The 14,617-nt window shown below is 42.9% G+C and overlaps 1 protein-coding gene across 23 annotated transcripts in view; it reads right to left on the bottom strand.

Annotated features, from left to right (window-relative positions):
- NCOA3 (nuclear receptor coactivator 3) overlaps positions 1-14,617 on the bottom strand; it is a 152,570-nt gene that overhangs the window by 40,520 nt on the left and 97,433 nt on the right. For 12 of the 23 annotated variants that reach the window (XM_067554287.1, XM_067554285.1, XM_067554280.1 and 9 more), the window contains 2 exons: positions 5,889-5,964; positions 3,836-4,016 (listed from right to left, as the gene is read on the bottom strand). The exons of 7 other annotated variants lie outside the window; for them this stretch is intronic. The gene's annotated coding sequence lies outside the window, so the exon portion shown is untranslated. The remainder of the gene's footprint in view (positions 1-3,835; positions 4,017-5,888; positions 5,965-14,617) is intronic. 4 more of the 23 variants (XM_067554290.1, XM_067554298.1, XM_067554289.1 and 1 more) reach the window with 2 other exon arrangements.

The following is a 14,617-nucleotide window of genomic DNA, read 5'->3' on the forward strand; positions in this document are numbered from 1 at the left end:
ACAGGGTATGAGTGTTGCCCCTATGGGTACTGCTAGGCAAAGTTCTCCAGCTCTGGTGCACGCACACACCCACATTTCACAGCTGCATCTACTTGAAGAACTAAACTAAGTATACTAACCACTAAATCACTATATATTAACATCCCTCCCCCCCACCCACACACACACACACACACACACACACACACACACACACACACACACACACACACACATTCTGAAAACTGGCTATCCAAAGCAAATGCTACAGGGAGCTCCAATCTCGCCACAGGCAGAAAGAAGGAACTGAGAGGGAGGTAGCCACCACACCCCTCAACCCCTTTTATGCCTTTGCTTGACAGCACTGGGTGCTCTACTCTCTGGCATATTTCTCTTCCAGCAATGGTCAAATCAAATTCTGCTTAAAAAAGTGGTATCATTTCATTATAACTCTTGCAAAACAGTTTGGATTTGTGCAGCTTTCTGTGCCTCAGATCAAGACGTTTATCTGATTTAAAACTTGTATTACTGAAATAGCACCTATCGCATAATGAACTGTGTTCACTACTGAGTTCCCAATGCAACATCACTTATAGTTATATGTCAAAATACAGTGCCTATGTATTGTAGTTCATGACCATTTTATTTAGCCCAAACTTTCTCATTGTAGGCACTATTTGCATTGCACAAGATATGACAAAAAATTACATTTCTACCAACATACATAGAAGGAAGGCAAGGTTTATACACAGAAGGGTAGCACATGTATAAGAAACATATAGGCCACAAAAGGACGTGTCTACATAGATCACAGAAGCCTCCCAGCCCGGGTTGACAGATTCAGGCTAGTAGGGCTTGCTCTAGCACTCCAAAGTCTGTCTATACAATCATTTTTAAAGTTACAGCTCAGGCTGCAGCTCGGGCTTAGAAACCCACTAGGCTTCAGAGTCTGAGCCACAACTTCACAGTGCCATCTACACAGTTATTTTTAGAGCACTAACATGAGCCCTCACTAGCCCAAATCTTTTGACCCAGGCTGGAAGCCTCACTGCCACAGGCTATGCAGAGATATACTCAATCTATGGTAGGTGCTGCTACCGTTAAAACTTCTATGTAGTCTATTGAAATACTATATATCCTTAGAATAGAACCCTGCAAATCTGAGGATATCTGCTCTATATCAGCAGATATCTGCATTCGATGTGGATATCTGTGGCCCATTTCTGTAGATCATGGATCAAATGCAGATACAAATTTTATATCCATGTAGTGCTCTACCTTAAAACCCAAATTTTGTTCTTTAATCTTATTTGTTTAGACTATGTTCATCAGGGACAGGAACCATGAACAAAAACTTCTAATGACTTCCATGGGACCAGGATTTCACCCTATATCTCTATGTATGTAATTGAAAATTACTTACTGATAATGCTGTTTCTTGTAGTCCTCCCTTTTCCCATCCTGTCCAGAAACAGTCATTATAGCCATCAATATATGGCTCCATCTTAAAGCAGCAAGAAGGTAAAAGATCTCTCAAAGATCTCTCCCCACTTCCTTTCCAGTTAGAGACTTTCAGAGCAAAGGAATAAAGGAGATCAAAGAAAAAAAAGTCAAAAATGACACTTCCTTAAGGGGACACAGGAGGGATGTAGGACGGGAGAGAGAAGAACTACAAAAATCAGAAATACCATTAAGTAATTTTCCTTTGCTGTATGTCCCTCTTCCCCACCCTACCTAGCAATAACAATTATAGATAGCAGACATCCCAAGCAGTGAGCCACAGGAGATGCTCTTACATTAGGGTCACTTGAGCATCTAATATCCCACAACTGTCAGCAGTGGCCAATAACTGTGAGCAATCAAGGACAAATTAAAATGGTAATGCAGACAGACAAAGTTGTGAAACAATAACTAGGTCCATATACATTTCAAGAAAGTGATGCTTCTGCTCTGAGCCCAGGAAGTTGCCAGGTCTCTTCCAAAATAGAACTTTATATGCAGCAATTTGGCTTGTTCAGAGGCTAATAGAGTACAATCCTTAAACCAACACGACACTGTAGCCTTGATGACCTACTGTCCCTTGTTATAACCTTAAAAACTGACAAACATAGCTTTTTAAAACTGAGTTGAAGACAGGTAAAAATTTCAGAACTCAGTGCTGCTGTTTCTGCTACAACAAAGATCTGGACACAACTTGGGTAAAACACCTTTGTGAAATTCCAAGCATGATGAACAAAGATGGATTATATATTCACATCTTTCTTTTTCAAAGAGGGGAAAAAAAGTGTTTTAAATCTGAGAAAAAGAAAGAGACAAACACATCCTACCATGTGACACAAACAGTAACCTTCTTGGAAAAATCTTTGGTTACACATCTGCACTGCTGTGTCTAAATGCTGCCAAAACCAAAGTGTTCTAAGTTGAAGGACAGAATTCTAGCTGTGAGAGGAGATCCAGTCCAATAGAAATGTGGCACAGCTAGGCTCAATATGTACCAGAATCAAGTACAACAGGCCTACTTCAGGGACAGAAAGGTTATCTCCAGTCTATCCTTTTTTCAGGATTTTCAGGAGTAGAGGTGGGGTGAGAAAAGCAAAACTTCAATTCTTCATCCCAGTGGTACAAGAACGCATGTCACAAGAGTTGATCTCAAAGCATCAGGAGCAGAAACAGGACAGTTATGCCAACTGGCTGAAGGCAAACCATTCCACTTAATATATGGCCCAGATGCTACCAAATCTCCTGGAAAATAATGGGTCTGAAGGCTCCGCTTGCCAAGAAACACCACTTATGATCAGTCAGTCCACCAGCTGTCCTGTTTTCACACCACACAATCACAAGCCACTGGTACAAAGATTTCCAGGCCTGAAAGATCAAAGCTCCAGGAGGCTTATGGTACGGCTGCAAACACTGTTTTTTTGGGGGGGGAAGAGACAGACCTAGGAAACTCTGTGAAGTCCCTACATTTCTCCTTGATGCCCTTTCTCTCCCTTTTCAACACTCTATACCTTACCCCCTACATCATTCCCACTTTTTATTCTCTTGCAATTGGATTTCTTCTTTATGTTTAGGAGATAAAAGAGAAAATGGAACCAAGAACTGAGGCCATTCTTCACACAGCAAGGCAGATATTGGATTGCTGGTCAGAACAGAGAACTACCTGGCTCCAACTAAGAGCAGGCTCTAGATTGCTGTGAGCTGATTGTAAAGTAACAAAAAAGTATTTGTTTACACACAATCTCTCTACATGTTAATATGAAGAACACCACGGTGCTTAACACACTTATAATGGATTACTGCAAAACTACACAGCAGGTTAGTACACTAATTAGAAAGGTTAAAGGGCAGTAAAAATAAAGATCAGTGCAAATTTAGTATAACTCAAAATAAAACTACTTGCAAAAGATGTCTGAATACACAAATGTGGCCAAAGAGTCTATCGGCAATAAGCCAGGAAACATTTATGCTCCAATTCTGATTCAAAATAGTTTACAGCTACTTTTTTGACAGACCATTACAGATTGATGGAAGGAGGAGGCAAATCCCAATGTTTAATGAGTGTGGAAAAGCAAATTTGAGGAGCTTCATTCTTTTTCAACTAGATGTTTGTTTATGGTACATTTATGAAATAATACATTTAAAACAGTGACACAATGTATATGCACCCAAAAAAACAAAATTATGAATTGTCCAATTGCCACTAGATGGCAGAGTAGTATTTATTTCAGCTAAGTAACAGATAACAAACGTTAGAAAGCTAGTTCTGCTTATCTGAATAAACAAGCAGCTTTAAATTTTAAAAAGTGAATTATATAAACAGTATGATCATGCAAAAAAAAAAAAATCTATGGATTACAGTTATCTGAAGGTCACACTCAACAGCATACATGTTTCATAAGGTCCAAGGTCTATAGTCCACATAGCTATGAAAGAATCAAGTCTCGTTCTGCAGGTGACGTCTACATGCTAGGGTTGGTGCTATTCTCCCAGCAACTGCATTCCAAGGCAGAAGCACACTGCTGCAGTGCTAGAAGCTGCTATGGAAAGAGAGAGGAAATGCTTACAATAAGATAAAAGGGTTGAGGATAGCTCAAGAAGGGTGTGGGCACAGCAAACATGTCAGAAGCACAGTGCACACATTTCTTAATTTAAAAAAGATCCCAAAATAGTTTAAAATATTTTAAATTGTTGAACACAACCTGGATACAAAATTTTAAATTTCAGTGTGATACAGTTTAGAAGTTGACATGGTAACAGGATTGAATTTAACAATTTAGCATTTATAATGGAAATATCATTTCAGTATTACCAAAAGTAGCATAGATCCATGTTTCTATAAATGAAAACTAGTAATATAATTAAATAGAAAAATATACAGACTGTATATATTATTTGAAAAACCTAAAGAGAAAAGAATTAGAGTATATAAGCACTATGTCTACTCAGGTAGTTTTTAAAAAGGAGGATGTTTTTCTTAAACAATAAAGCTTGGGTTTCTCGGGAGGGGAGGGGGGGAAGAAAAGCAGAGAATGGTGTGTAAGCAGAGCTCCCCACCTCCCTATCAGAATATATCTATCACTTATTTGGGGACCATAAACCTTGTGACAATTTCTCCAGACAGAAGACTGAAACATCCATTTCAGTAGGACTTTTCCTTTCCCTTCTAATATTATCACCACGCCTAAGGAGGCTTGGGAAAACATGTAATGCCTAACAAGACTTTGCAGCTTCTTAATCAAGCAAGCCCTGGACAGAGGAGGCTTTCTGCTATACAGGGATCTACCATGAAAATTCTTAATAGCGGCTCTGTTCTATTCTTCAAGCTACAAGAGACCTTAGCAACGGAGCCAATTATCCAGTGAGTTATTAATGCAAAAATCACTAATTAAAAACACAGCAGTAACAATGTTTATCCATCAAATATGAAGGTGTAATTACTACATGTGTTTGATGTTTTTCTGCAAAGAAACTGAAAATACTTTTGTTGAAGTGCAGCACTGCTTGGAAAAGTGCCTCTGAAAAAATGACATTTGAGTTTCAAGTTTGTGTCTCTGGATCCAGATCAAAACTTGCTCAGTTTACCAGTAAAATAAAGTTTGCAATTGCCAGCCAACTCAACCGGTAAACTCAACCAGTGAGCTAAAAGGTGATGGCTTCTTTCTGGCATGTAGTGCTCAGCAGTAGGATTCAGTTCAGTAGTGCTCAGCAGTAGGATTCTACAGGGAAAATTCTTCCCTCAGTTGCACTTGAGCAATCCCGTTGCCTTGAGTGGGGCATTTTTCAGAGAAGAACCACACTTGAACATTCTTTTGTCTTACTGTTTGTTAGATTTAAGAAACACTACTAGGAGGACCAGCTTATTTTTAATTTTTAGATCAGTTAAAAATATTAAACAATTCACTGCTGTAAAAAAACTATGATATAACTCAGACTAGCCCTTTAAGATCTAAATTGTAAGATTTCAATTGTTTGTTTAAAAAAAACCTCACAATTTCAGAAGTCATATCTTTCAAACTTCCATTTAATCATCTAATTTTGAGAGAACCACTGGAAAGTGCATTAATAAATTCCATTCCTTGCTCACCACTTCCTTTGAAAACATGTATGTATAAATAAGAGCATGAGCGTTTTCCAATGACACTCCTTACTCAAAACAGTATTCATGTAACAGAAAACAATTTGCATTGTTTTGGATAACCCTGGATACAGCTGATCTTCCATTTATTTGATAAGATTCTACAGGAAACTACACTTGGAACAGACAGTTTCTGACAACACTCAAGTGGTTAATTTTTAAGAGTACAACTTTTATGGTCCTTGCAGTTACACTTGAATTTCATAGCTTTAAATGAGGAAGGAGGAATAATTTTTCAGATGTATATAGCCAGGATTTGAAAGCAGTCACTTACTTGTGCTTAACACACATTCAAGCAGAGAAGATTTTTCAGTGGACCATCAGAATCAGTAACCATTGTAAATCACCTCCTGGAAAAGAAAACCTATCCATAAAAAAATTGCTTTTTTATTTTATAGTTAATATTCAAGTTAAACACGAAAGATTTAAAAAATTTATAAAACATCCTATTACTTATTCTAATCTGGAGATTTCCAGTTTAAAAACCTGCTTCACAGATGTTGTTATCCTTTGCTGTAAATGTTGGATAAATTCACATAGTTATTGGAACAGTTAATTTTGCAATTCCAAACTTTATGTTGCACCTATAATAGTACATTAAGATGTTATGATTTTTTTCTCCTTTATATTTTTTAAAAAGGAAAAAAAGAAGCCATTTGTGATGCTCTCTTCACAACTCGATAGGTTTTCAACTCTACCATTTACTATATACACAAAAGAACTAACTAAGTGATGTTACAGTTGTTTACAACTGCTTCATTTTTTAAATGTTTTACCCAATTTTTATACATAAGAAGGTCTAGCCACTTGTGAAGTTTGTAATTTTAAAGTTCAGTCTTTTGAGTTACCAGTGTACAAAAGAGGTCTTAAATTCCTTTAAAAGTTGAAACATTTTTTTTTCCTTCGTCAGAAAAAATAATTGCTACAGCTGGTTTTTTAGTTCTAATTCTCCTTCAAACACACATCTAAAACTAAGCATGGAAAGTTCCAGCCCCAAATGAGAATTTTTGTAAGGTTATGATCAGCAAGTAAAAACTGAGCATACAGACATCTTTTCTGTACATGAGCACACTCTTTTGTGCATGATGCAAGAACAGCAAACTATTTTCAAAGCAGAAGGAAAAAATGTACATTGTCAAGTTCCTATTGTCTAGTTTTCCTGTGAAGTTCTGAGAATAAATAATCCATTTTGTGGTACATATTGTACAAGGTATGATTAAGTGTACTAATTAGTGAGCATTTCTGGATCTCCATTGAGAATTACAGTAACTTAAGGAAAAGTTTCAAACAGCTGCATGATTGAATTGATTTATTGAAAACTGCTTGAAGCACTATGTAAAGCAGAGACTGTTCAAGCTAATTAGAAAAATAAATTGCTCTTGGGAAATATTTATGAGGCATTCACATGTAAAACCACACACTATAGTCCTATCCGAAATAAAGAGTTTCAAAATTGATACTTCTACTCAGACTACTTAGTAGATAATCACTAGTAGTCAAGTGAAGAGCTTTATCCAAGCAGATCATTTCTTAAGAAATTAAGCTGAAGCCTTTCATATCAACTGGTTGTATATGCAGTCATCTGCTGTTTTAACCACTCCTTTGACAATACTGGCTGTAGCTTTATTCATATGAACAGAATTACCAATTAGAGGAGTGATTGACAATGTGGTCACGTAAGAATAAGCATCAGGAGTAAATTGTCTCCTAATTAAACACCTTTGTAATACTGTTTTATGCTAAATCAACCTCCACTAATAAGAGAAACTAGAATGAAGACACAAAAAAGTAAAAAAAAATAATTCACAGTATTGCTAAGCAAGATGCTCCATCAAAAATACTTGATTACATTTGGACATTACAGCAATGAAGCCATTCAGATGGGAATCTTGGTAAAAACTCAAATCTGCCTTATTACTTGACTATATTCAATCTTATGTCATGATATCACTCCCAAAAGGGCTACAGAGACCATTTCTAAAAGTCTCTACTGGAGAGACCTTATGAAGACAATGAAAATCGCAATTTACCTGCAGATGGCCAAATATGTTTGTCAAGACAGCATTAATTATTTTAAATATTTATTTCTATTATAATATAAAAACTTCAAATTTTTAAGCCAAATTTTGATTTTGTGAAGTGACTGAAGTCACCAATCTAAAATCATTTTGGAAAACCTGATGGAACTAAACACTGTCCATACTTCAGACTCCTTCAATAAAAAATGGTTACCTACCTTTTCCTAAGTGTTGTTCTTCGAGATGTGTTGCTCGTGTCAATTACAAGTAGGTGTGTGTGCACCGCATGTAGTCGTCAGAAGATTTTTCCCCTAGCAGTACCCATCGGGTTGGTGCAGGCACCCCCTGGAGTCGTGCCTCCATGGCAGCGTATAGAGGGCCCCACCAACTCTTCGGTTTCTTCTTGCCAGGGACCATGGATGGCGGGTATCAAAGGCCAGGGAAGGCTTAGCCTTCTCTGTCGCAGCTGCCGCTGGCAGATGTCCTGGGCCGTGGTGGCCCCACTTCTTCCCCTCCCTGCTAAGAGGGCATTTTTTATATACCATGCAGGTTCCCCGGAACTGAGGAGGCATTATTTGCTACTCAGCTTCCCAGGTCTCTTGAACTTCCCAGGAAGATTACTGCTGAACCCCGGAACCTGAGTAGTAGATACCACCTCCTCAACCACCCAGGAACCTGCATGGCACATATAAAAACTCAGCATGGGCAGGCAGGCAATCTCCTCCAGTCTCCACCTGTCGCCTGCCTGCCTGGATGGCTGCTCTGCTCCCCTTCAGAACGCCAGGCCATCACTGTGGGCCCCCCCATCTCTGAATCCAGACTCCACAGGTCCTCATCACTGCTGCTTGTTGGGTCCACTCTCCTTGCTGCTCCCCCCCCCCCCTTGCCGCATTCCTCCTCTATTCCCCACTTGCCTCTCTGCCATGCCACTGCTCTCCTGTTCAGTTCCTCCTCTCCTGACTTCCTCCCTGCATCCCTCCTCTACTCCCCCTTACCCCCCATGTTGCTGCTCACCAGTTCCTCCTCTCTTCCCTACTGTCGTCACATCCTTCTTCTACTCCCGTTCACGCCCCTTCTTGCCACTGTTCCCCGCGTCCCTCCTCCCTGCTCTTGCTTGCTGTATGCACCACTTCTTTCCTCCCCTGCTGGTGGTGAGGGGGCGAGGGAGGCAGCCTGGGGCAGAGCACGGGTGGGTCCTGGGGCAGAAGAGGTGGGACCAGGAGATATCCTTCTGAAAGGGAAGCTTCACCCACTACCCATGCTGGCTCCGACAGAGGGGAAGGTGGCGGGTCTTAGAATGGACATGAGCAACACATCTCAAAGAACAAGAGTTACAAAAAGGTAGGTAGCCATTTTTTCTTCGAGTGCTTGCTCATGTCGATTCCAAGTAAGTGACTCCCAAGCTGACCACAGGAGGTGGGGTTGGAGCTCACGGATTCACTGACTGAACCATTGCTCTGCCGAATGCTGTATCGTCCCTGGCCTGAGGGGTGCTGGCATAATGCGAGGTGAACATGTGGATTGATGACCATGCTGCGGCCCTGCAGATCTCCTGTGTAGAGACATGTTCCAGGAATGCTGCTGAGGAGGCCTGCGCTGTCAGAACCAGGGCTGGCACCTTTGCCAGGTCAGAAGTTCTAATGCAGGACATAATCCCTCAATGAAATCCTCTGTGACAACACCAATAGACCCTTCAGCCTGTCCGCTACTGCGACAAAGAGTTGGTTTGATTTACTAAATGGTATTGCCCTTTCGATGTAGAAAACTAGTGCCCACCTGACATCTAGGGAACGGAAACTTGGTTCCCCACTACTGGAGTGCGGCTTAGGGAAGAATACTGGGAGGAAGATGTCCTGGCTTGCATGAAACTGGAATACCACCTTAGGGAGGAAAGCCACATGAGATTGCAATTGGATCTTGCCCTTATGGAACACCGTGTATTGAGGTTCAGGATGTCAGAGCCTTGAGCTCAGACACCCTTCTAGCTGAAGTTATCGTGACCAGGAATGCCACCTTCCATGAGAGGTAGAGGACCAAGCATGTTGCTAAGGGCTCAAAGGGAGGCCCCATTAGCTCGGAGAGCACCAGATTAAGGTCCTATGCCAGTATTGGATGGAGAACTTGGGGGTATAGCATGTCCAGGTCCTTGAGAAAACAAGTCCCCATCAGATTAGCAAAGATGGATCAATCATCCACCTCAGGATGAAATGCAGAGATTGCCGCTAGGTGAACTTTTAGGGATGCCACCGTCAGACCTAGCTGCTTCAAGTGCAGTAGATATCCCAAGATGGAGGGTATTGATGCTTGCATTGGACAGGTGCCCTTCTGCACTGCCCAAATTGAAAATCTCTTCCATTTAGCCAAGTATGTAACTCTGGTGGACGGCTTCCTGCTGTTGAGGAAGACCTCTCTAACACGAGCATGTCGACTCTATGGGGTTTAGCCATGAAGCTTCCACGCTGTGAGGTGGAGAGACTCGAGGTTGGGATGCTGGAGACAGCCGTGATCCTGGGTGATTAGGTCTGGCACCAATCCACCAAAGTGACTGGAGCAGCCACCAACAGTTCCTGTAGCATTATGTATCAGTGCTGTCAGGACCAAGCTGGGGCTATAAAGTATTATGGATGCGCTCTCCCTCCTGATCTTGATCAGCACCTTGTTCACAAGCAAGAAGTGAGGGAATGCATAAAGAAGGTGGTCTACCCAGGGAAGAAGGAATGCGTCTGCAATCAACCCCAGCCTGTGGTTCAGGAATGAGCAAAATTCCTGACACTTCCTGCTGAGTCTGGTCACAAACAGATCTACTGGGTAACTCCCCACCACTGGAAGATGCTGTTTATGATATCCAAGCAAACAGACCACTCGTGGTTGCAGAAGGACCTGCTGAGATGATCCACTAGCTTGTTCTGGGATCCTGGAAGGCAAGATGTCTCTAGGTGTATGGAGTGGGCTATGCAGAAATCCCACAACTTGAGGGCTTCGTGGCATAGGAGAGAGGAGCGTACTCCACCCTGTCTGTTTTATATAAAACATTGCTGTTGTGTTTTCCATCATGACTGATACACATCTGCCTTCCAGATGGGATTGGAAGGTTTGGCAGGCTAAGCGAACTGCTTTCAGCTCCCTGAAATTAATGTAAAGCAAGAGCTCTGTTTGGGATCAGAGGCCTTGAATCCTGAGGGTCCCTAAATATGCTCCCCAGTCCAACACAGATGAGTCCGTGACTAGAGACATCGAGGGCTGGGGCCTGGAGAAGGGTACGCCTGTGCATACCGATTGAGGGCTGAGCCACCACAGGAGGGACTCGATAACCCGAAGGGAAAGCAAAACTATCTTGTCCCATTTGTCTCTGTTTGGTCGGTATGCTGATGCCAGCTAAGCCTGGAGAAGTCTGAGCCGCAGTTTGCATGCTGAACCACATATGTACATGCGGCCATGTGACCGAGCAGCTTCAAGCAATTCCACGCTGTCCTGGTAGAAAAGCACCTGAAGTCCTCTATGATTGAGCAAATGGTCTGGAAATGTGATTCCAGTGGGAATGTCCTGACATGAGCAGAGCCTAAGGCAGCTACTATAAACTCTATCCTCTGGGTTGGGGATAGGGGTGACTTGGGGATGTTCAGCAGTAGATTCTATCTGCCAAATGTCAACCGTACCAAGATCACCTTGTGCCCTGGAGTGGCCCTTGACATGCCAGTGATCTGGATACTGGAAAACCTGCAGCTGTTGTCTCCTCAGGAAGGCGGCGATGACTGCCATGCACTTGGTAAACAGTTGAGGGACCGCTGACAGTCCAAAGAGGAGGACTGTAAATTGGTAATGGGCATGGTTTACCATTAATCTGAGGAGCCTTCCATGAGATGGGATTATTGATATATGAAAGTACATGTCCTTCAAGTTGAGGGTGGCATACCAGTTCCGCAGATCCAGGGAAGGAATGATGGCAGCCAAAGATACCATGTGAAATTTCAGTTTCTTCATCAATCTGTTGAGGTCTCGCATGTTGAGAATAAGTCTGAGACCTGCTTTGGCCTTTGGGATTAGGAAATATCAGTCCTGCCTAGGCTGCATAGGGTAAAACTGCAGGGGAAGTTAGGCTATAAAGTCCTTTCTCTGAGGAGCTGGTGCATGAAGGCCCAAGGACTTCAGTGTTGCTCTTGAATCTTTCAGGCTGTGGAGCTGGGAGTCCATCTACTCTGAAAATAACCCGAAGCCTTCAAAGGGCAAGTCCTGTATTGTTTGTTGGACCTCTGGAGGGAGGACCAACACTTGCAGTCATGAATTCCTCATCATGGCAGTGAAAGATGACATTTTTCAAGAAGCCGAGTCTGCCACATGCAGGGCAGCCTGTAGTGAGATCCTCGGTGCTGCCTTGCCCTCCTCTACAACCGCTTTTTGGAGAGGGGCGGAGGGGGGGGTGGAAGTGTGGGAATAGAGCCGGGCATCTGCCATAGAGTTTTGGTAGCCTGGATGGTCTTTATGAGAGGCAATGCCACTTTTGAGGGGCCTTCCGGTACTAAAAAGGTCCGCCATGGGATTTGCCCTAGGTTCTGGGCCATTGTCCGTAACAGTTCCTGGTAGGCCCTGCTGTCCACCGGGGTGGAAAGCAGTTGAAGTTTCTGCCACCACCTCATCAGGGAATGACGATGATGCTCTGAGCAATTCCTGGCCCTCCTGATCACACATTTTTCCCTGCGTAGAGATCTCACACTCGGTGCAGAGGTAATGCCAATCCCCACATCACCTTTTCTACCTGCCTCGGTGCCAATCTTGATATCCGCTTTGATGCCGCATGGTGATAAGCGATCCTCAGGCAGAGTGGGAATCCATCATTCTGAAGCGAAGGACTGGGGACCTCTAGACGAGGACCCTGGGCCTCGTGGTATGTCCATGGGGTCCAAAAGGGCCACTGCGTGGGCACCTGCCACTGTGCTAGCCAAGGACCCATGAGAGGCACTTGTTCTGTCTCCTGTCTGTTAGAGAAATGCTTCAATCGGTGCCGGCTATGCTTGGAGATATACGATTCCAGCTCTGAGTCCGATGACCGTGACACTGAACGTGGAGACCATGGCAGAGCCGAGCAAGATGATGCTGGACAGCAGTGCTATGGAGAAGGTGACCGGTACTGCATCACGGCTGATTTCCCTCTAGACGGCACTGCAGCTTACGTCCAGTGCTCTCTCTGGCCTGGCAGAGGACTGCTGTGCCATCATGGCTATCAGGTCTCTAATTGCCTGAAATGTGTCCAGCATGGAAGGGAGATCTAATTCTTCCACCTAGCTCTCCCTTAGGGGGGAGTCCACTGGCACCAGACTTGATAGACCCCTCTGCGGGCCCAGAGTCAACTGTGCTGCCTCCAGAAGGAGAGACGCCAGGTGCCACAGCTCGGAACATGCACTGTTAGAGCTGTCTCTCCCTGCTGTTCCCACCATGAGTGAGCACCTCTGTTGGTTTTCTTTTGCCTCTTGTGCGGCACCGGTGAGTGGGAGTGGTGCCGGACTGACTTAGGTGCCAGGGAAAAGCACTGCCGAGTATCTCTGGGTGCTGAGTCTCTCTTCAGCGCCACAGGCTCCCTAATGGAGACCAATGCACTCGACACTCAGGTGCTAGGTGCAGCATCCGACTGACCTGGCGGTTGGGGACAAAGGGCTGCCTCCATGAGGAGGTGTTTCGGACTGACGCTCCTCTTTCTTGGTCGTAGGACGGAATCCCTTGCAAACCCTACAGCTATCTGTCTGGTGGGATTCACTCAGACATTTCAAGCAGGATTTGTGGGGCTTAGGCTTGGCATAGGCTTATGGCAGGTCCCACATGGTTTGAATCCTTGGGAGTGAGGCATGCCTCAATTCCCGGTAGGGGGTAAGACTTAATGGGAAGGGCTCTCCCGAACAGAAACCTAAACTAAAAACTAACCAATCTAATCCATCTATTTACAGGTTCAACAATAGAGACCACTAGGGGAATGCTTGCCGAAGCAAGAGAAGAGAGACATAGTTCCAACGACCGCCATGGGTGGTAAGAAAGAACTGAAGAGGTTGCAGGTCCCTATATACAGCGCCATGGAGGCACGACTCCTGGGGGCGTCTGCACTGACCCAACAAGTAGCACTAGGGGGAATACCTTCCAATAACTGTTCACGCAGCGCACACACGCCTACTTGGAATTGACATAAGCAAGCATTCAAAGAAGAACTTATATTCTCATTGTCAAATCTGTACAAGTACTAATAGTTTGCATGATCACCAACAAAAATCCCACTGAACATCTGAACTACTCATATGAACTAGGCAGGGTGGACGGGGAATCACTTACAGAAGAAGTCACCTTATGGAAGAGATTTAAGATCTCAAAAAATTTTCTAAAATAAATTAACAGTTTTGAAATGTTTAACTGCTCAGTCACATTGACAGCTAAAATGTTAAATGCTTTGCATATATTAATTTTCCATTTAAGCAACTGTTGCAATTACCATACGGATGTTATGAGACTGAAAATGGAAAAACTGAACATTTATTAAATACTGGTCCACACTATGAAAAAGTTTGAAAACTCAAATTTAAAACACTGCTTAAAATTCATTCTAGATCATTTTAGATTAAATATGAGGCTTTGGTGACTTTTGTTCATAAATGGTGTTCAGGTCACAGCCCTAGCCATCACAAAACAAGTTAAAAGTTTAGGAATAAACCATGTCTACATTAACCGATTTTCAGCCATTGTTTACCTACTATTCTCATTTTCAGCATAGTAACAACATTACCGATATGGGCTATTCAAGACATAATATACAGATTTAGCAACATTTATGCTTCATTCACTAGTTATAGTTTAAAAGAATTGAATAGACAGTCATCTACAAGCTGTCTATTTCTGTGACTACGCCCCATCCTATTACCACTGATAACCAGGAAGAAATAGGTGGTTTATAGGTGGGCTGAAAGAGAAAACAGTCACAGAGCCCAAAGATTGGGTTAAGCTGACTTCC

Source organism: Emydura macquarii, unplaced genomic scaffold, assembly GCF_026122565.2.
Source record: "Emydura macquarii macquarii isolate MOO-44397 ecotype Brisbane River unplaced genomic scaffold, CSIRO-AGI_Emac_v2 contig_1483, whole genome shotgun sequence".
NCBI lineage: Eukaryota > Metazoa > Chordata > Testudines > Chelidae > Emydura > Emydura macquarii.